General features: G+C 34.5%; 1 pseudogene; it reads right to left on the reverse strand.

Annotated features, from left to right (window-relative positions):
* Positions 1–603: 603 nt before the first annotated feature.
* LOC102152715 lies at positions 604–17,858 on the reverse strand (annotated as a pseudogene).
* Between the last annotated feature and the right edge of the window lie 6,247 nt (positions 17,859–24,105).

Here is a 24,105-nt window from a genome sequence, read left to right on the forward strand (position 1 = left end):
AAAAAGTGTGAGATGAAAAGGACAAAGAGCAAAAAAAGACCTCAATTGCTAAAGGGCTTCTCTATACCGTACAAAGTTTGGTTTAGCAAGACCTTACCTAACAATAGTATGACAGACATTTTTATCAGAGCTTTACAAATATTAACCCATCTAATGTTTATAATAATCTTGTGATGTATGCACTGATTTCACCAAGGTGGGAAAGGAACGCGAAAGGGAATACATAATTTTATATGTGGTGCTTTATCAGCATGAGTCCACATACCAAAAATACTAAATCTATATGTAATTTGTCCAGCTCCTTGCTTGATTAGTTGACTACAAATAGACTCTGATAGAATTTCCCAATGAAGCTGAGGTATAAAACATAACCTACTTTTTAAAACTTTTTTTGAATTTTCTGACAGAATCTTTTCATGTGAAACAAAGATAGAACACATCTCAACTCTACAATCTGCCAGTATGTCTTGTTTTTTACAAGATGTGTGCTAGACCGTAAGACTAAGTAGCAGAGTCTTTGAGAACATTTGGTTGGGAGAAATAGAAGAAGCAGATTTTAGGTAAGCCTGGGCAAGCCCCAAAGCTGAGATACGTCCTTGAACACTAGAGCTGTCCTCGTCTCTTCAGGTCCTCACAGATCTTCTTATTCACAACACTCCCACTGGAGTCTTCATATTCTTCCTCAGTGTCAGGCTGCCACCATTCTGATGCCTTCCGTAGTTTCAGGTTGGCCCACAGGGAACAGAACCTTCAACCCGTGTCACATTGGCAAAGTGGGCAGTGTTTGGGATGACCAAACCCTTCGTGCCATGGGCACGGCCACTCAACACAGTGCCCCTGGAAGGTACGTATAGACCTTGGTAGATATAATTTCCACAAATCTCACAGTTGTAGCTTAGATTATGAGTCTTATACCTATGCAGTAGGGAATGGGTTTGCCATCCCAGCCAAGGGTCAGGTTTTGGGGGTTATCCATGATCTCATCCTCTTCATCTTCACCTTCACTCTCACTGATCTGCTTCAACTTCTACTTCTCTACTTTTCTACTTCTTGCTTTTACCCCTGTCCTGGCCTGTTTGTGATGTACGTTTTCTGAGCTTGCTCTTGTAGGGTCCCACTACACTTCAGGCCTAAAGCGAAGAGTACAGATTTCAATCTGTCCAGACCAAGGGCCAACTCCTCCATAGAAGAGAATGCAGACAGGTCAAGATGGGCTCCAGCATGGATCAGGACACGGCTTGTCTGTTCTGGCCACCCAGGAAAGATACCATTCTCTCACTTCTCAAACTCATTATGGATCTTTACAAAAAGTTCAATCTGATCTTGGAGCAGCCTCGCTCGATCTGTGTGATCTCAGAGGTAGTCAAGCATCATCTCCAGGTATCTCTTGTATTTGGCATTCATCCCTTCTGTAGAAATGTTAAATAACTGCTCAACGATGGATAGGTGTGTTATATAATCCAGCTTCTCCTGAGACCTTCAGGTTAATGTATTTAGGGTTGACAGTCATGGACATGGAGGTAATGACCATAATCTCTTTATCTGTTAACTTCACCAAGTTCCATGTCTCTTCGCTTGGATTCTCTCAAACCTTCAGAAGCTCCTCAAACTCCACTGACATTAGCGCAGAGATCTCATTTGGGTCTTTCTGGTAGAATTCCTTTATTTGCTTGAGTATGTTATGAAATTCAGCAAATTTGTTGGGTCTTGAAATGGCATTGAGTTCCTCCTTATTTTTTTTTTTATTTTGTATATATGTTTTATTGGAGTTTGATTTGCCAAAGTATAGTATAACACCTAGTGCTCATCCCATCAAGTGCCTCCCTCAGTGCCCTTCACCCAGTCACCCCATCCCCCCACCCACATCCCCTTCCACTACCCTTTGTTCGTTTCTCAGAGTTAGGAGTCTCTCACAGTTTGTCTTCCTCTCTAATTTTTCCCACTCATTCTCCTTCCTTTTCTTTATAATCCTTTTCACTATTTCTTATATTCCCTGTATGAGTAAAACCATATGATGTTTGGAGAAAATGGAGAAAGAAATGGAGAAAATGGCATGAGAGATAGGAATGTTTGAGGGGACTTTACATGTGATTCTTTTGTATCTCTTCAAATTCCCCTCCACAGACGACTTGGATTACACTACTGAGAAACTTGATGAGGAAAGCACTAGCATTAAAAATTCTACCTACTGAAGACTAGAAATAAGGCAAAAGATGCTACCATTGATATTCACTCCTTGATTTTTTTAGCATTGATACTAAATGCTATTCTGAGACTACTGAGACTCCAAGAATCCAAATGGTAGTTTATAATTGCCAGAGATAAATTAGATCTCAGCTTTAAAAAACAGATTTGTGGCTGTGATTAAAGGATGCTCAGGTGTCAATAACTAAAATAATTAGATAATGCACTTAGGGATCACTTAATTTATACAGCTGAAACTGGATGTCTTTCAAATAGAGATAGTTTTAATTGCCACGAAAATTAATGGTCCATCCTCCAATTTCTCAACATGACTAAGGTCACAGATTCATCATCACCTCTTAAGGGAAAGTTATACAATCTCCAGAAAAGATTTTCCAATCACACTACAAATATACATACTACAAGTCTCAGTCCTAACCTTTCCTCTATGGACCAAAGACTCTTTAATTGAGTAACAGGGCTCTAGAGAAAGAGAAATAAACCAATCTTAGAATTTTTGGACATTACTCTGTACTTATAATGTTTTCTCAAACACAGAGTGCCATTCAGTCTGCTGGGTAGGCTTAGGGATCATGGGAATCAGTTAGGAAATATAATTTATCCCAAGAATGTCTTACAGTGATCTCAGTGCATACAAATTCATCTTACATATATATCTACGGTCAGTGAATGCAGGTTTAGACCAGATATACTTAGAAACTGTCAGAATCATCCAATTTGATACCTGAAATGTTTGGAAGGAGATTTATTTTTGGAGGAAAGGCCAAGTACATGGGCCAAGTGTCAGGGAGTTCCAACTCCATAGCAAACTTTAAAACAAAAGCAATATTGCAGGACAATACTGAAGGACAAAGTTTAGTGCAACTACTAAAAAGCTAAAAGAAAAAAATCTAAAAGATTCTTAACATAGCACCTTTTAAGTTGCTTATTTGGGTTTCACAGAACACAATTTGTGTGTGTGTGTGTGTGTGTGTGTGTGTGTATACACTCTGCTCTAAGAAAAAAGGTTTTTTTTTAATTTTAAAATGATAAAAAATGTTTTTAGAACACTTCATGTAAAATGGAATACATAAACATTTTATTTTAAAACTCCTTTTAGGATTCTCTTTCCAAGAAGCTAAAGAATAAATTATCAAGATTTCAAAACTATAAATATATTCCCAAGAAAGAGTTTTAGTAAGAAAGTAGCATAAAGATAATATATAAAGATGGTACAACACAGAATGGTTTAGAGGTTAGAATTTAATATAAAATCTTAGGATTCCAGACAGAAAATAATTTTGTTTAAAGTGAAGTATGTATGTTTTTAATATAAAGATATGAATAAAAGACATTTAAAAAGGCATGTCTATTATCCTTATAGGAAGAGAGTAAGTAAAATTTAGTGGAGGAAGTAGATGTAATTTAAAAACCTTTGGTTAAATAACAAATATCACATATAATAAACAAAACGTTTAAAGCAAATTTAAAGTGGTTCTAGCATTCTCATCGTCTATAGCATGCACAGAGAATAATTTGGAAAGATATTTTTAGAATAGAAAAAAAATGTTACTCATTATTCTGCAGGAACACTATCACTCATGGATAAAATCTAAGATAAGCAATAGATACAAGTAATCACTATGTGAAATACCCTAAGAAATTTGTTATTCCTATCTTTCAGTCATAAGTTTACCATATACACCCAAGGGACAATACTTTCATGGAGTTCTTTTTTTCCTTCTGTGCCCTGTAATAACATTCCCTTATTTATGTCATGGCTGTGCTAAGGTGTTATGTGTTGTCAAATTTCCATATCATTGAGTAAATATTTCAGTTTGGAATTTGTTATCTGCTGTGATGCTTTGTTAAGAGCTAGAACATCTGGGGTATGCCCTTTGTATCAATTTATTTCTTTATATTATTGGATATACATCTGTTATACCCACTTTTCATGGGATAAATGGTTTTCCCTCAGAATTCATTAAAGTCCTAACCTCCAGTACCTCAAATATGGCCAACATATTGGTCTTTAAAGTCTTAACATAGATATTCATGTTAAAATGAGGTCATTAGGTTGGGGCCTAATCACTGACATTATATAAAGAGGAAATTTGGATACTGACAAGCACACAGAAGGGTATCATGTGAAGAGAAAGATGTCAATTGAGATGAAGCTTCTAGAAGCCAAGAATAGTCAAAAGATTGCCAGTGATCTATAAGAAACTAAAGGAGGCACATAAAATAGATTATATCTCACAGTTCTCAGAAAGAACTAATCCTGACTATACCTTGATCTCAGACTTCTAGCCTCCAGGACAGTGAGAAAACAGATTTCTCTTGTTTTGGACACCCAGGTTCTTTTTTTTTATTTTAATTTTTTTATTGGAGTTCAATTTGCCAACATATAGCATAACATCCAGTGCTCATCCCACCAAGTGCTCCCCTCAGTGCCCATCACCCAGTCACCCCAACCCCCACCCACCTCCCCTTCCACTACCCCTTGTTCGTTTCCCAGAGTTAAGTGTCTCTCATGTTTTGTGACCCTCACTGATATTTTCACTCATTTTCTCTCCTTCCCCTTTATTCCCTTTCACTAATTTTTATATTCCCCAAATGAATGAGACCATATAATGTTTGTCCTTTTCCGATTGACTTACTTCACTCAGCATAATACCCTGCAGTTCCACCCATGTTGAAGCAAATGGTGGGTATTTGTCATTTCGCTGCATCTGTATCTTTGGGGTAAATTTCCAGCAGTGCAATTGCTGGGTTGTAGGGCGGGTCTATTTTTAACTCTTTGAGGAACCTCCACACAGTTTTCCAGAGTGGCTGCACCAGTTCACATTCCCACCAACAGTGCAAGAGGGTTCCCCTTTCTCCACATCCTCTCCAACATTTGTGGTTTCCTGTCTTGTTAATTTTCCCCATTCTCACTGGTCTGAGGTGGTATCTCATTGTGGCTTTGAATTGTATTTCCCTGATGGCCAGTGATGCAGAGCATTTTCTCATTTTCTCTTTAAAAGATTGAGTTCTCATTTTATTCATTAGATTCTAGACAGACTGGTAAAATTTCTCTAAAAGCATAAAATGGAAGAAGGAGTTCCAGAATTGCAAGTAGACAAAAGAATATAAAGCAAAAGAAAAATATAGAAAAAAAATGAAGATTAACATTAAGTGCCTTGTAGAGTTAGAGTAGAAAATGTCTAAGTTGTATGGAATAAAGGTGTGCTATGATAGGGAAGCATGAATCATGATGTTGGAACCAGAATAGCTCTGCATGCTTTACTTATTCAAGTTAAAACCATGAAATGAAGAACTACCAAGTTTCAAGAGCTGGAAACATTCAAGGAAGACATGGGGCATTTAGTATAAACTTCAAAAAGTACCTGACTTGGGAGTAAAATAAAAAGGCCTTAGAATAAAACATATTCTACTTGGTCAAAATAACATAACATGAAACATAACATGCAAATAAAATAAAATCCGCTTATAAACAAACTTTGAAAGAGTAAAGCTTATCCATAAATTAAAAAAAAAATCACTTAACAAAAGTCAATACTCTAAAGAAAGACAATAAATTTCAAGCTGATCAATATAAGCCTATGCATACCATTTATTAATTTGAATACAAAGATACAAAGCACATTACTTAGGATGCTGAGATTGTGAGACTGTAAAAAAAAAATAATACTAACGTATATCCTAAATTAAAAGGGTAGAAAAAGTTATGCCATGCAGACACTGATTATACAAAATCAAGAATGTCTATGTTAATATACTTCAAATAGAATTCATAATGAAGAATGTTACAATGCACATAAAAGGATATTTCATAACAACAAAGGTATCAATTAAGTTAATAAAAGTATTATACAGCACCAAATATATATACTTTTAATAAAAGGGTTTGAAAATACAAGAAGCTACAACTGAAAGAGAAATAGAAAAATGCAAAATATATTCAGAGCTTCTATAATTCTCTCTTAGATACTGACAGTGTTTAGTACACAAAAAGGCTATAAAAGACATTAACATGACCTTATTGACATGGACTCAGCAGTAGCAGAATAAACATTCCTTTTAATTTCACAAGTGAATTGACCATGATAGGCCAGATGCTCTTTCATAAAATATATAATGATTAAATTCTTTATAGATTATCCTCTGAGCAAAAGAGATCCTATTAAAAATCCATAAAAAATAGTATCTGAAAAATACCTAAATTTTGTAAATTAACATACTCTTAAAAGCTAATGGACCAAAGGAAAAAATACAAGTGAAATTAGAAAATATTTTAAATTGAATGATAAGGAAGACACAACATCTTAATTTTGGGGGGATGTATGGGATCCCTGGGAGGCGCAGTGGTTTGGCGCCTGCCTTTGGCCCAGGGCGCGATCCTGGAGACCCGGGATCGAGTCCCATGTCGGGCTCCCAGTGCATGGAGCCTGCTTCTCCCTCTGCCTGTGTCTCTGCCTCTCTCTCTCTCTCTCTCTATCTCTGTGTGACTATCATAAATTAAAAAAAAAAAAATTGGGGGGGGATGTGTGTAATGATAGGAAAGGAAAGGAAAGGAAAGTCGTATCTTTAAATGTTATAATGGAGAAAAGAAAAATATAAAATATATGATTCCCCCTTAAGAAATACGAAAATCACAGAGAATTAAATGACAAATAAGTAATAATAAATAAAACAGACAATGATAAGACAAAAACAAAAAAAAATCAATGAAACAAAAATTTGTGTTTAAAACATCAGTGATTTGGTAAACATTTAATTAGACTATAAAAGAAAAATAGATAATGCAAATTACTAAAATTAAAAGTGAAAGAGATCATTACAGAGTCAACAGAGAGTAAAAGAATGAAAAGGAACATTATTTTTTCTTAATCATGATAAGTGCACTCTTTTTTTTTAATTAATTAATTAATTAATTTATCCATGAGAGACACAGAGAGAGAGAGAGGCACAGGCAGAAGGAGAAGCCGGCTCCATGCAGGGAGCCCCACATGGGACTCGATCCCGGGTCTCCAGGATCATGCCCTGGGCTGCCCTGAGAAGTATACTCTTTAATCCCTATCCCCTATTTCCCACCAGATCCACCCACCAACCTCCCCTCTGGTAACCATCAGTTTGTTCTCTATAGTTAAGAGTCTGTTCCTTGGTTTGTCTCTCTCTTCTTTCTACTTTGCCCATTTTTTGTTGTTGTTTTTTAAATTCCACATATGAGTGGAATCATATGGTCTTTGTCTTTCTCTTATTTTGGTTAGCATTGTTCTCTAGCTCTATGCACGTTTTTGGAAATGGCAAGATTTCATTTTTTTTCCTATGGCTGAATGATATTCCGTTGTACACACGTACCACATCTTTATCCACTTATCCTTTGATGGTCACTTGAGCTGCTTCCATAATTTGGCTATTATAAATAATGATGCCATAAAATGGGGATGCATGTATCTCTTTGAATAACTATTTTTGTATTTTTTGGGAAAATAGCCAATAGTACAAATTACTCAGTCATAGGGGAGTTCTATTTTTAACTTTTTGAAAAACTTCCATCCTGTTTTCAAAAGTGGCTGCACCAATTTGTATTCCCACCAATGGTTCAAGAGTGTTCCTTTGTCTCCACTACTCCACCAACACTTGCTGTTTCTTGTGTTTTTTTTTTTTTTTTTTTTCAGTCATTCTGACAGGTGTAAGGTGATAAGTCACTATAGCTTTGATTTGCATTTCCCCGATGATCAGTGTTGTTGAGCATCTTTTCATGTGTCTGATGGCCATCTGTATGTCTTCTTTGGAGCAATGTCTGTTCATGTCTTCTGCCTATTTTTATTTTATTTCAATTAATTGACCTATGGTGAATTATCAGTTTCAGAGGTGGAGTCTAGTGATTCTTCAATTGCATGTTAGACCCAGTGCTCATTACATCAAATGTCCACCATCTAATTACCCCTTCCCCTCCCACCTACCCTCCAGCAACCCTCAGCTTGTTTCCCATAGTTATGAGTCTCTTATAGTTTGTCTTGCTCTCTGATTTCATCTTATTTTATTTTTCCCTCCCTTCCCTTATGACAATCTATTTTGTTTCTTAAATTCCACATATGAGTGAAATCATATATTATCTTTCTCTGACTGACTTATTTTGGTTAGCATAGTCCCTCTAGTTCCATCTACATTGTTGAAACTGGTAAGATTTCATTTTTTTAGTGGCTGATTAGTATTGTCTAAATTCTGTGCACTTTTAATTGGGCTATTTATTTTTTTAGGCATTGACTTGTATCAGTTCTTTGTATATCTTGGATACTAACCCTTTACCAGATATGTCACTTGCAAATATCTTCTCCCATTCCACAGGTTGACTTTTAGTTTTGTTGACTGTTTCCTTCACTGTGTAGAGGCTTTTATTTTGATGTAGTCCCAATAGTTTATTTTTGCCTTTTTCCTCTTACCTCTGGAGACATATTAATAAGTTGTTACAGCCAAAGTTAAAGAGGCTGCTGCCTGTTTTCTTCTTTAGGACTTTGATGGCTTCCTGTCTCACATTAAGTCTTTAACCCATTTTGAGTTTATTTTTGTCAACGGTGAAAGAAAGTTGGTCCAGTTTCATACTTTTGCATGTTTCAACACGATTTGTTGAAAACATTGTCTTTTTCCGTTGGATATGTTTTCTTGCTTTGTCGAGGATTAGTTAACCATATGGGTCCATTTCTGGGGTTTCTGTTATATCCCACTGATCTATGTGTCTTATTTTTATGGCAGTACCATAATGTTTTATTACCATTTTTTAAATATAACTTGAAATCTGGAATTGTGATGCCTCCAGTTTTGTTTTTCTTTCTTTTTTTTTTTTAAGATTTATTTATTTATTTGGGAGAGGGGAGGCAGAGACAGAGAGAGAGAGAAAGAATCTCAAGAAGACTCCTCGATAAACAGACAACCAGACGTGGGATTTGATCCCATGCTCCTGAGATCATGAACTGAGCTGAAATCAAGAGTCATGTGTTTAACCAGCTGAGCCACCCAGGCACCTGTCTTTTTTTGTTGTTGTTGTTTGTTTTGTTTTGTTTTGTTTTCAAAATTGCTTTAACTATTCAAGGTCTTTTGTGCACACATACAATTTGAAGATTGTTCTAGTTCTGTGAAAAATACTTTCAGTATTTTGATAAGGATTGCATTATATCTATAGATTGCTTTGGGTAGTATAGGCATTTTAAAGATATCTGTTCTTCCAACCTATGAGCATGGAATGTCTTTCAATTTCTTTGCATCATCTTGATTTCTTTCATCAGTGTTTTAATATTTTCAGAAGATGAAAGGAACATTACAAAACAAATGTTTGCCAGGGACTAACAGCTTCAATAAAGTGGGTGTTTATTTTGAAATACAGAAAATATTCAAACTGACATAAGAAGTAGAAATATGAAAAGCCATGATTAAAGATATTGAAGTGTTTTTAAGCAAACAAAAGAAAGCTTGTGTTAGATTATAAAAGAAAACTTCTTTTATGTGGGAGGATTATGGAATGATCATTTAAGAAAGTAACCATAATGATGAGGAGGGGGAAAAAGGCAGTAAGTGTAAAAGTCCCTAAGTAGAAAAAAATCTTTCTTGACTTTGAGCAATTGAAAGAACATCAGTGATTTTGGATCACAATGACTAAGAGGCTCTAAGAAGTAGGAAGTGATTTCTAGAGGTCGATAGGTATTATAATACTCATAGATTAAAAAATGCATTTAATAAGCTGCTATGTGTCTTTAATAAATTATTTAATACAAGTTATAAATAGAATATCAAAGTATAATAATATGGACCTTCATGTCTTTTTTCTTTTCTTTTTTTTAAGATTTTATTTATTTATTCCTGAGAAAACCAGAGACAGAGGCAGAGGCACAGGCAGAGGGAGAAGTAGGCTACCTGGGATGAGCACCATGTGGAACTCGATCCCAGGACCCCAGGATCACACCCTGAGCAGAAGACAGATGCTCAACCACTAAGCTTCCCAGGCGTCCCTTCATGTGTTTTTTCAAAAGTCATCTTCTCATTAAATGCCATTCCTGTTGCTATCCTATATGATGATATTTTATTCCCTCAAATCCTGAAGTTTGAAACCTCCTATATTCATCCTTCTTAGCCAATTTGTTTTTCTCCTTTATATATTAATATTTTTTTCTTATCTTTCTTCACTACTGAAATACAAACCTCATGAAGACAGTTTTTTAGGACTTCTTCATTTGCTTTGTATTCTCAGTACTTAGAGACGTTGCTAGCACATAATAAGCTCTCAATATTTTTTTTAATGAATGAATGATTAACAGCCAAAACAGTGAATGATCAGGAAATTCAAATGCAAAATTTGTGAATGTCATTCCCAAAAAAAGCATACATGACTTCTTTTCAACAGAAAGAAAGAAGAATGCAGACCATCCATGAAATGAAAATCTATTTCTCCATGGGCTGTTATGCATGAAAATTTAATAATGACCAGTGCATCTTCAACAATTTTAAGCAAGAAGAATATATTTCACGCATCTCTTCCCAAGGCATCTGAATGGGATAAACTGCTTCATTGCAGGTGCATAGAGATCATGGTCACTTCTTTAGTACCAATCCCAATAGTGCACATTATTCAATGCCAATATGAATGGAGGTCAGATTTCTGTAGGTAAGTCATTCTACTTTGAACACTTGTGATGCACATAAGTAACACTGTCAAGAACATGTCAAGCCCATACAACAAAAGAATGGAAGAAGGCATGTAAATTTGAAAATGAGAACAACCATCCCCCTCTTCACCTTTGGCTGACATAATGTCTTGTGACCTATATAACCAAAGACACATAGGATGTCACTAAGTTTATTATCTATCCACCTGAAGTATGTAATCTTGACAGTTAGACAACTGTGTATCAAAATCTGCTACATCGAAAGGCGAATGAAGTCTAAAGTACATGCTAGTGTGTTTAATGCCTGTGTATACAAATAATTATCACACTAGCAATATTGATAAATATAAAACATTGGAGTCAGATGGATCCTGACTTAAATATCAGTGTTATCACTTCCTACTTTCCAAGATTTCCTAATTTACTAAATATATCTAAATTGTGTTCCCTGATAGCCCAAATCCCACAATTCCAATAAGATATTTATGAACAGTGATATAATGTATTTACGATGTCAACAGAGCTTATTATCATCATATGCTAATTGGTTCTTCTCTATTAGGCATCCGTATTCCAGGCACTGAATTGAAAGAAGATACTTGAAAATGCTTTCTCAGGAAATGACATGGTAAACATTTCCCGTGTGTTAGAGCCCCCAGCACGACTGCAATCATAACATAAAATGCTTAAATATTGATTTTAGGATAATACAACATTTAAAAAGTACCAAGGATGATTTCTATTTTTAAGGTTTATTTATTTATTAAAGAAAGAGAGAGAGAGAGGGAGAGAGAACATGGGGAGGGGAAAAGGGAGAAGGACAGGGAAATTAAAGCAGACTGCACGGAGTGCAGAGCCCAGTGAGGGGCTTGATCTCATGACCCTGAGATCAGGACCTGAGCTGAAATTAGGAGTTGGATGCTGAACCAACTGTGCCACTCAGGCACCTCAAGGATGATCTTATTAATAGGGTTGGGTCACAAGTTCTTTTTATCCTAATGCTTTTGCATTGAAGCACTTGATAACTACAGTGATCCAAAATTATTCCAAATGGGGTACTATTAACAAAGCAATCACCTTAAATATCTCTTGTCTATGCTACTCACGAAGAAGGAAGAATGACTTTTCTATATTTCTGACAAAAACTCTGTTCTTAACTAAAAGTCATTTTAAAGTCATGTGTTTCCTATAAAAGCTCATGCCATTTTTCAGAAAACAAAAAAAAAAGCTGCTTAGGCCTGTCCCAAAAGTTGTAGCTTGTCTATGTGAGATGATGACTAATTTGTTATTTAGAAAATAATCCCAGAAACAAATGCACCGATTGCTTTTAGGTAACATCCGCCCACCAAAATTACCACCTTTGGAGATGTAAAATTTTAGGTTAATAAATAGCTATCTGTATTGTAAAGTACATGTATTTCAATAAGAATACTGTAGTATTTTAAATTTTGCTTTATATGTAAATAAAAGATAAACACTCATATGAGTGAAGAAAACTCTTTTTACCTATAATTAAAGCCAAGGCTATAATAGGCAATTAGACCTCACTCTGCAAATGTACTTCTGAATCATAAAGATATATTTTATATGGAGTATCATTTGTAATGAGAATTGTGGTAATTACCTCATATTTTTTCCATCTTATATAAATGATCTTAGAGTAATTATCTAATAGAACTCTTTTCTTCCTGGGAGGCATTTGCCAAAATGTTATTTCTATAGGTAAATGTAGCATTTCAGAAGAGTATAGAATAAATCATAGAGGATGATAGAGCAAATTGAAGATTTAGGGGACTACAATAAATAAACCACAGATGCTATTATAACGTTTCATACATCATTGTATTATTTACTCATTCATTAAATACATATTTTGGCAAGGTAGGCATTCACTACTGTCAGAGATGCATAAAAATATAACCACTTTTATTTTAAAGGGAGGAAAAATCTCCAATAAATATAACCCATTTTCCTCAGAGAATAATATACTTACGTTAAGTAATTTCAAAAAATAAATGGAATAAAATACTGTAACAAGGGGACTGAAAATATTCTTTAAAGTATTTTAACATTTAAAACATGAATTTCCACAATTTTCTACCAGTGTGGAATGAAACTTCAGTTGGTTTTTCCACTTGTGTGATTCTCAAGGTTAGAGGTATTTTTTCCAGTGGATTTCAGTAATTAGATTTTATTCATTAGAGTCTTTTGTTAGTTAACATGAACATGTTTTTATTCTCTTTTTAGAATTTTTGGCAGCTTACTTTAGTAGGACTACTCATCATGACAAAAGCATAAATGTCAGCTCTGCAGCTTGTTGCTACGGTTAGCTTCAACAAGAATGTCAGAAGAAGTGACAAGGCATAAAGTGATTCAGAGTGATGACATTCCTGTTGATAATAGATTGGCTTCCATTGCTGCAGCAGCTTTAATCTCTGAAACCTCTCATTTCTTAAAAAAAAAAAAAAAAAAAAAAAGAAAAGAAAAAAAAAAAGGAGAGACAGAGAACTCCATTACTCAGTAGTGGGAAATTTCAATCTTTCTACCAAACGTTGTCAGAATTATCTTCAGATGATTTAAAAGGTCACACTCACTTTATTTGTTGGATTATTTTTTGCAGTGTAAGTATGAACAGAGATCAACTATCATGTATAGATTTGGGAACCATGCCATCATTTATTTCTGAATATAATCTGTAGTGTGTAAATAGTAACTATTCATGAGTAGTATGGCATTCTGAACCAAAATGTCATGGAGACAGAAGAGGAACATTTTTTTTGAATATGCCGCGGACTATTTAGACATCATAGTGTTGGCTTTCTTGTGCATGGTGAGAACAACTCAGCACTACCCATTTGCATATAACATCTCTTCATTGATTTTTATGATAAAGTTTAAAAGAAGATAAAGATTGTCACTTAAATTTGTAGAAATTTCCTTTTCAAGTTTATCTACATAATCTTAATTTAATCAATTTAAATTAAAAAACTTAATATTGACTAGTTCTTTCAAATTCTAAAATTAGAGTCATTCTTTGTAACCTATTATGCTTAAAATAGTTTTCCATGGATTTAGCAATTAAAGAATTACTTAAGCCTCTAATAAAGTATGTTTCATAGCTGGTTCTACTATATTTTACATGTTTTGACATTTACATATCTGTATTATGTTTATGAGAGTTTAGAACATGATTTAGAGATATAAAAATCTAAGAAATACTTACAGTAAGTGGACTGTAATATGTCAAGTAGATCAATATATCAATACTATATCAACAGAAGAAATGAGATTTAAAACCTAAAATTACTTGAAACTACATGGAAATACCTATCCTAGTAAATAAGACAGAGTCTGTGCTTCTAGGACTTACTGTTAATAGATAGCAAATATTACTCTGATCTTAAGATAAACTCTTAATGATTATGACACTCAAAAATAAGATGAAACTCAGGAACTGGAAAACCATATTACATAACTTATTTATATTAGTCTATCTCTTTATCTTTGTACTCAGTCTTAGATGAATATCTATCATACAAAGGTGATCTCATCTATTCCCTAAGAACAAAAAACCCAAACTCTCATTAGGCAACATATGCAAACCAGTGTGATGTCCAAACTCTCCCCATAAGGTCTAAATTTGGTAGTTGAACTCCACACATTGAGAGAAGGACAAAAATAAAATTTTGGCTAATATACAACTCATAGAAGTATACCTAGAAAAAAAAAATACATATTTTATTTATTTGTTCATGAGAGACACAGAGAAAAAGAGAGGCAGAGACACAGGCAGAGGGAGAAGCAAGCTCCTCACAGGGAGCCCAATGCAGTACTCAATCCAGGATGGGATCACACCCTGAGCCAAAGGCAGATTCTCAACCACTGAGCTACCCAGGTGTCCCTATAGTTTACATATTTGTGCTAGCCAGGAGACTGCAGTTGGCATTTACTAGACTTTATCTACCACTTTGCACATAGCCAGCATGTAAGCTTGTCTAGTTTTTTTGCCTGGTAAGTTGACTCAAACCTCCATTTTGAAAGATCTGAGGCTTCAGTGATCCTTGATTTATCGAGCTGCTGTGTATTCCCTCTAAACTCGGTCATGGAAGTACTAAGAGGTATTCCAGTGAGTTCTACAGGTTCCAAATATTCCACCAAATATTTCACTGTGGGCTAATTTTGTAGCAGAAAACTAACACTGTAGATCAATTTTATGGTTCAGTGGATTAAAGGTCACTTTATTCATGATGTCAGTTCAAGTCTCATAGTCAGGCTATATCACAGTCATATGTTCAGTTTCTCTCTGGACTGAGGAAAAACACAAGAGATGCCTTTCAAACAAAGAATAATTTTCACTAATGAAGTGCATTATTTGGCTGCAAAATCTTCAGAATCTGTGCTAAAAAATATTGTAGTGGAACGAACCAAAGATCCATGAGCCATCCTTTATATGATTGGCAGTGAGACCACCATTGTAACTGTTGCCTTATGAGGCATAATTTTCAGGAAACTTTTATTTCAGTTGAACTTCCTACAGAGCCTTACTTTTTTCTTTGACTCCACTCAAAAACTTTCAGCTAAAGGAGTTAGTGGATAATGAGTTGGAGTAGGAAGCCCATTGTGGTTTATGTTGCCTCTAAAATCTGAAGAGACCGAAGATGAAATTTTCCACTTTCTCAGTGTTAGGCAGTACAAAATGGTCTTTCAATTTAGAGGGCGTTTCCCTACACATTCAAAACTGGTGGGCCCCTAGAAACTTTGATAATTTTCATTTTGTTTGTCTTTTACCCCTAGCATGCATCAGTTTCACTAGAGTATCTGATTAGTAGCTACTTTCTGCTTACCAGATCCCGTCATTTTGATTTACCAAGAGGGGAACACCGTGACTTTTGCAGAATATTCAGATAACTGATTTCCCTATGACTCTTTTAAGACAGACAGCATGAGAGTTGATACAGCCCTGAGATAAGACAGGCCAAGGTACTTACTGTTATTCCTCCCCATGACAGTGAAGTGCTTCTCCTCATCCCTACTAATTGCTTTGGAAAAAAACCATAATTTGCACTGCTTTACAGGGAATGAATTGTGAGTTGATCTAGTAAAAGTACAATATGTGAAGCAGCAACTAGGTTTAAGTTTTAAGTAACAAGCAATCGATGTGGTTTATGCACCAGCCAAACATGTCAGTCAAGTGGAAAATTTGAGAAAATCACCACTTTTTTTTATCTTGTGTGTCTTAGGTATTGATGCTAATTTCTGAAATTCCTCCAGGAGTAAAGTGTTGCTTATAGTTTCTTAAAAAAGAGAAATTTGGAGATCTTCTACTTAACTCTTTCCTTTCTTTCACAGCATCTTCATTTTCAGGGAGCCAAATGCAGGCATTCTGGGGTTTACAAAATAGATCTATTCAAATCATATAATTTCCTTGTGAGAATTACTGTACTACAGAACCTGGACAAAGCTTCTGTAGTACTTATCATTCAGTGTTCACGAATATTCACTCGCACCAATGATGCCCACATAGTATTTCTGATACTTAGGCATTAGAATCTACCCAGTGTTAGCATCAATTTATTCCTGATAATTTTAGGTCACCAGAGTGGCTATTCTGATATATAGCTCCAGGTCTCTCTGTGGGATGCTTGGAGGAAGATCTACTGGATATATGTGTGGTGGTGTGGTGGTTCTTGACTAGAGGTGGGTCAGTTACTGGTTTGATGTAGGAACTAGTTTAGCAACTATGACTTCCTATTACGGGAATTCAAATCAAGCATCCATGCACAATCCACATTTTATTTTAATAAAGTCTTATTTCAAAATAAGATTTTATTTTACTGCCATCTACTCATTTTTAAAGGTGTTGAGGGCCATTAACAGTTACAGATTTTTGGATGTCAAACCAAAAATTACCATCCCATCCATGCTTCTGATTAAGTCATTTTACCTACATTGTCTCTGATATTTAATCACAGTGACCTGACCTCTGTCACTCCAGAATGCCACTATTACAGTTGAAGAGGGACCCTCATTTCAAAAGTGAGATTTCCTTTTCTTATTCACAATCTAAGGAGCTTTCCGTGAATGCTCGTGCTCCTATCACTAATACATTTTTCAATGTCTTGGAGAAAGGACTATCCTCAGAGTCCCTTCTGTCAATACCTATTGGTGGAAGGTAGGTGAGCTTTACATAATAAATCCAACACATGATTTGTGCCTTCACATTTTTTTTCTCCACAATAAACCAAGTGAGCTCAGGAATCTTAACATAATTTGATGTAGATAATGAGACTGTTAAACCTAGGCTACATGTATCGAATCAAGCAAAGTGCTAAGGCTACTTCCAGCTGCCAAAAATAGTACATTAAAGCCCTAAATATGATGAGCTGTCTGCATATAGATAATTTCAGCCAAATTCATCCTTATCCTCCAGCTTAATACTCCTCAATTCATTCCCATATAAACTCATAAGATGCTTGCTGTTAAAACTTGCAAGATCTTTCAATTCCTTGGGTGTGTAAGCCATGTTTTTCTGCTCAAGGTTTTATAATCCTCCTCTTGGGATCAGACTTACTTTATGGGCTTGGAGTCCAAAAGAGATGAATGATTTGTGTTTTCAAAGGTCTTCAATTCATCTAAATCTACATTAATATCCTCAAACCAAGTCTGAGCTACTTCATCTTACTCTACTAATGCCACAACCTTGGCTTAAGAAATTTGGCAAGCTTACATATTAAACTTGATTTATGACTTCAGCATTGACTACAATCGTAGTGGGCCTGATGCTCAGATATTCTCCTAGTCTATTCCAGAAGCTATAAGAAAATGCCATAGATTGGATCAATTGGGAAATAAATAAAAGAAATTTATTTCTCACAGTTTTGAGAGATGGAAGTCTAAGTTTAGAGGGCCAGCATGGTCAATGAGGGCCCTCTTTAGATCAGTCTTTTGGTCATATTCTATTGTGGCAGAAGGAATGAAGTACCTCTCTAGGGCATTAATCGCATGCATGAGGGCTCTAACCTCATAAGCTAATAACACCCAAGAGGTTTCATCTCCTAATAGCATCACTTTGGATATTAATTTTTTAATACATGGATTTTGGTAAGAAACAAATAGCCTATTAGCAGATATAGATGTCCTGAACTTATAGAGAATAAGATATTGTCTTAATATCTCCACAAAGTCCTCTGTGTCTCTGTTCATTCTTTTAGCTGAGAAGTCAAAGCCCTGAGCTTATCATTTTATTTCTTCAAGCTCTCCAATGTCTTCAGAAACAGCCAGACCATTCTATAAAATTGTAGCCACAATTTGTACTATACAGTTATATGCAGCTGATATTGAGATTGACTTGATGTCCCTAATTCTCACTTTACATTTACATGTAAAAGTTCAATAAAATGTGTATCCTTTTCTTCTATTGTTTTTTGTCAGATTAATCCTCAGTCCCAGCCAAAGATCCTTAAAAGGATATTGGAAAATTTCTCACTTCCCTACAGGGGCTTATGTAATTAAGTGTAGGGCAAAAACATTCCTTCTAATACACAGTAGTTTAGCAAAGGACTGACATACGTAGTTTTTTTTTATTTTGTTAAAATATTTAGTTAGTTTAGAGAGGGAGAGAGAGTGCTGGAACGAGGAGCAGAGAGAAAAGAAAAGAGATACCTATGCAGACTGAGCACAAACTCCAATGCAGGGCTCCATCTCACAATTCTGAGACATGAACTGAGCCAAAACCAAGAGTTGGATGTTCAATGAACTTTGCCACCCATGCACCCCAGACACATCTGGCTTTAAAGAAAAATATCAGAAAATATTTTTATGGATTAAAAATAACTTGGCACTTAAATATTTTTTTTTGTAAATTGGGGTAAAAGAAAAATAACGATAATTTTAAAAATGTTTAAATTGTAAATTTGTATTAAATTCTACAAAATAAACATTAAGCTAAGGCTTCACTCAAATTTTGTTTTTAACCTTTGAGTCATTCTATTTATGATAAGAAATTTTGTCCATTAGTTAATTTCACAGAAATCTTTTTTTTAATTTCACAGAAATCTTATTTTAACTATAACTAATGTCAACCTTTGAAAATTTTTTTTTCTGTTAAAATAAGTGTAGTATTACACTTCTAACCAAGATGGAGTAACATCCATTGTTGACTTATTTTTATTTTGGGACTATAACAATAATAACCATACAAGTAAATACTGCTTTTTTTATATTTATTTGGACTTAATAGAATAATTTCCATATTCATTCATATTGTATTCTATCATTCCTGCTTGTTGTCAAAAATATCAGGACATATTTATATGAACTTTGGACATAAATTACCTCAAAAACCAAGACACTAATTATTTATTTGAATTCTCTTCTCATTTCCAATTTATACATTGCTATGCCTTTTTCCATTTATAGTTTATGTGCTTCTGATTATAGAATAAGTCAGTGAAGTAAAAACTTCTATTTGTGTTTCTGAAATTTATCTTATACATAAAATGAAGGTCAATGCAAATTTAACAAAAAAGCTCTGAGTATCTTTTAGGTTAAAATTTTTGCTTTTGTCTCTTCACCAAAAAAAACATGCTTTAAAATAAGATGTAATGAATTACTTGCTAAAATGGATAGGGTATTATCGAGAAAAATAGTTATCTATTAAACTTAAAAGTGCACAGTCTAACCCACATAAGGCTAAAATTCACATGGAAAATATATATCTAGGCAATTGTGCCAAGTCTCATGAATAGAAGCAAAACATGTTTTTTTTTTTTTAAACAGAAGCACATGGTGCCATTTATTTATAGACAAATATAAGAAAAACATTCTTATGATATAATGTTCTCTATATAAAATAGGTTTAATATTTTATTTTATTAAGTAAGAAGCTCTTTGTTCTAATTTGTTACAAAAGTTTTTGTATCCAATTGATGCAAAATTTAGTATCGTGATTATACTGTAGCAGCTTCCCACTTCAGAAAATTTATTCTGTTGTGTTTAGTTATATTTATTTTCAGAAGTAGTTGCAGAAAAATTATTAAATGTATGTATGGACCCCCATGATATTTTATACTGAGAGAAAGACTATTATTTGAACATGTTTTTTTCATGATGCATGAATTTACGAGAATAAAATCTGTGGCTGAGCAAATGTAGGCATAAGAATTGTATGTAAAAAAAGAAGAGCTCCATAAACAATTTAGATGCACATGTGTTAACTGGCATTTTGAAACTGAGAAACCAAACCTAAATGCCTAATAAAGAGTAGACAGTGTAGAAATAAGCTGAACCACACAATAGAAGTCTGTAAGATTAAAGAAATTTCTGGGCCTAAATCCATTTGAAGGCAGGTGTACAGGTGTTATCTCGAACCATGATTTCCATGACTTATGGCTGAAATCCTGCCAATAAAACAATTACAGCCTCTTCCCTTACCTGCTACAGTTCTGAAGTTTCACTCTCTGCAGGTCTTGCAACCAGAAATACATTGGGTAAAGGGTATTGAAACTCAGGGAAGACTGGAGTGCTGTGTAAAAAAACACAAAGATTATGTGAAAGTCTATGATCAATTGCCCCAATTTCTTTCACTTGGCTATCAGGAAACACAGAATCAGTCTTTTACCTGGTTTCCTCATACTCTAGCTTCATCTCTACCTCTACCACTACCAGCAAAAAAGATGAAAATCCCTCTCTGGTCCAATATACTGACTACTGGGACTCCCCAAACTAAACAGCTGAATGTCTGCCCAGCATGTTAATGTATTAAGCTCTCTAGTCACTAAGTCCCACCTATGCTCACAAATCTTCAGCACCTTTGATTGTCTCACTCTTAAATATGAAAGAAAAAGTAAACCAGTTATTGAAGAAATCAAGCAAACCAGTTATTTGAAGAAATCCTGATGTGAAAAACAAAATATGCATCAATTAGCCAACAAACAAAAACTAAAACTAAAAATTAAAAAAAAAACTAAAAGGAAACAAAAAATTCAATATAGTACACATAGTAGGAAAAACATCCCATGAAAATCTGACAACTGACATCCTAAAAAGGATAAGTAAAAGAAGATATTACTTTCATAAAAACAGAACAGTGTGCTATAAAAATGAAGATTTAGAGAGTTTAAAAAGATTTCAAGGTATACTTTTCAGAAAGCAGAGCACAGAAGAATATAGTTAGAAAATAAAACAGAAAAAGATAACAATTTGGGATCCCTGGGTGGCGCAGCAGTTTGGCGCCTGCCTTTGGCCCAGGGCACAATCCTGAAGACCCAGGATCAAATCCCACGTCGGGCTCCTGGTACATGGAGCCTGCTTCTCCCTCTGCCTGTGTCTCTGCCTCTCTCTCTCTCTCTGTGACTATCATAAATAAATAAAAATTTATAAAAAAAAAATTTTAATAAAAATTAAAAAAAAGAAAAAGATAACAATTTTAGAAAATTCACTATTTAAAAAATCCAGAATTTTAGACTAGAGGAAATGGAGGGTGGAAATGGTCAAAGAACTAATATAAGAATATTTTTCAGAACTGAAGGTCATAGGTATGCAGATAGAAAAACCTGGACAAAAAAATAGATTAAAAAAAGGTCCACACTAACAAATATCGTAGCCTCCTGTTTTTGTTTTTCAAAAACACAAATTAAAAATTCTAAAACCTTTTGATAAGGGGTTTGTAGGGGAAGGGTTCACACAGAAAGGATCAAGAGTGACATAGGATCTATCAATAGTAGTCCTAGAGGTCTAGGGAACCTTTGTAATTCACAGAGAAAATGCTTTCAGATCTAGAACCAACAAATGTTTTGTATCCAACAAATTATCATTTGAGAGGGAAAGGAAATCAGAAACATTTCAGAAGGACTTCCTCAAAATATATACTTTCCTAATTATTGTTAGTAACTACATCAAATAAAACAAATGGCATAAACAAGACGGGACATGGGAGGAGAAAAAGAGAAGTTGACCTTGAAAGAGAAGGATGGGAATTCCCAAGGGCAAGTGAAGGTCTGGATTAAAGTGGAAAGTAGATTTCAAGTACAAATCATGACGACAGTAGGAGGATTGAAATGCACAGATATATGCTGATTAAGAAAAACCCATAAATTATTCTGTGCTTGTTAATTGATTTAAGTGTATTTACAATTTCATTTTAGAATTTGAGTTTGAATTTGGTTCATATGTAAAATGTAAGAATCCATTTTAAGATATAGAATAACCTGAATTCCTGGTAAAAATAACATTGCAGTTGTAAGAAAATACACTGTACACTTCAGTTTTGGAAAAAAAAACATATAATTTCAGTATTTCTAAACATAAAATATTACATAAACTAAAATTATATGTTGATAATAAGGAAATGCTGGAAAGAAGAGAACGTTGATATACATTTTTTGTTGGGCCGCTAGAGAGGACACCTATTATAAGAGAGCTAAATCCTCTAATTTTGTGATAAAAAGTAAATTGGTAGTATCTTAAGCTTTTAAACAAACAAAAACAATTAGAAACGTGTCATCATTAAAAGTATATAAGAAAATAGCAGAATAAACTAATCAACAAGTTTAAAATAACCTTCTCTAAAGCAAAAATTGAGGGGAGGTGATCCTTGGGAAACAGAATAGTAGCTTCTATTCTGAGTCCTGAAAAAATAATTGACTTCTAAAAATTCTGTGTATACAGGGATCCCTGGGTGGCGCAGTGGTTTAGCTCCTGCCTTTGGCCCAGGGCGCGATCCTGGAGACCCGGGATCGAATCCCATGTCGGGCTCCCGGTGCATGGAGCCTGCTTCTCCTTCTGCCTGTGTCTCTGCCTCTCTCTCTCTCTGTGTGACTATCATAAATAAATTTAAAAAAAAATTAAAAAAATTAAAAAATAAAAATTATGTGTATACAGCAGTCACAAAATTTAAATTAAATTAAATATACTGTTATATAAATGAGTGTATATCATGGCCTTAAACCACCAATGTAAACACTTCTGAAAAACAACCACAAAATCACATGGCAAAATGAGGAAATCTCTTGTGACATTCAGGGGATTATATATTTTACTTAAGCTTATTTGCCACACTTATTTCATACATTTCTTTTTATGTTAGAACTTTATGTCATGATGTATTTTTGTAATTTTTTTAATACTTTTTATTATATAACCCTGTTCCCTTGTCAAAAGTAAGTTATTTATAGACATGGAATCACCCATTTTGGTCAGATCAAATTCTGAAGATGCACAAAAGACAATTTTAAGGATCTTTGGGTGTAAAGTTAAGGAAAAAGAAGTAGTTTTGTTTGATTTAATGAATGTTTAGTGAAAGACTTTCTCCTAATTATATTTGCTTATTGAAAACAACATGATCAGTTCTGAGATTCTCCATACATCTTGATTAAAAATAACGAAAATACTTCTCCAATCTTCATGGGAAGTGGGAGAGAGAAAAAAAAAAATCTACCAATTCTGGGAAATTATGCTAGAGGTGTAAAATTAAAATAATATCCATGTTTTCGATTCATTATTATCTATTGAGCACCTACCATGAGAGTTTTAGAAACTGCTCTGGTCGAAGAAGAGATGCAGATTTTTAAGTCATGATCTCTGCCATCAAACACTGTAGGCATTTTAATGGTGTTAAGAATTCAAAAGTAATTAAGACATCTGATGGTGTTGGTAGAAAGCAAATGAAGCTTTGTAAAGAAGGGAAGTGAAAATGAGAAATATCTTATGAGAATGGTTCACGTTTGAGCTTGTGGTTAGCAAATGAAGATTTCCCAAGAGGAAATACAACATCCTGAAAAAAGATGAATTGCATATGCATGTCATTTATTATGTTTGTAAAGGGAGATATTTAACAGAAGAGCTTGTTTTATCTTAGCCTGACCATGTTTTTATCAAACATACTGTGTTTTACTTGTTTGCATCATGGCATGTGAATGCGTGACAGCAAGTGTCTGTGTAGACGTAAATGTGTGTGTGTGTGAATGCTGCTCAAGCTGTTTTTTCTATTTTCTTTGAAGTCATGGAGAACTTTGATCTCTTCCTCTGCTATTTTTTCGTGTGTGCAACTTTTGTCATATGCTCTTCATCCACATTTCCTTTATCGCTGCCTTATCTGTCTCTTCTAATAGCAATCACAGTTTTTCTCCCGTTTTTAAAAAAGTCCAGCGAGGCCAAGCAATTCACCCCTATTGGATCATCTCAGTCCTACCTACAAGATATGATGGGATTGGAGGAAACAAAGACTCGAAATGGGATTACTTGTTTAAAACAGCCT

Source organism: Canis lupus, chromosome 15 (assembly GCF_011100685.1).
Source record: "Canis lupus familiaris isolate Mischka breed German Shepherd chromosome 15, alternate assembly UU_Cfam_GSD_1.0, whole genome shotgun sequence".
Taxonomy (NCBI): domain Eukaryota; kingdom Metazoa; phylum Chordata; class Mammalia; order Carnivora; family Canidae; genus Canis; species Canis lupus.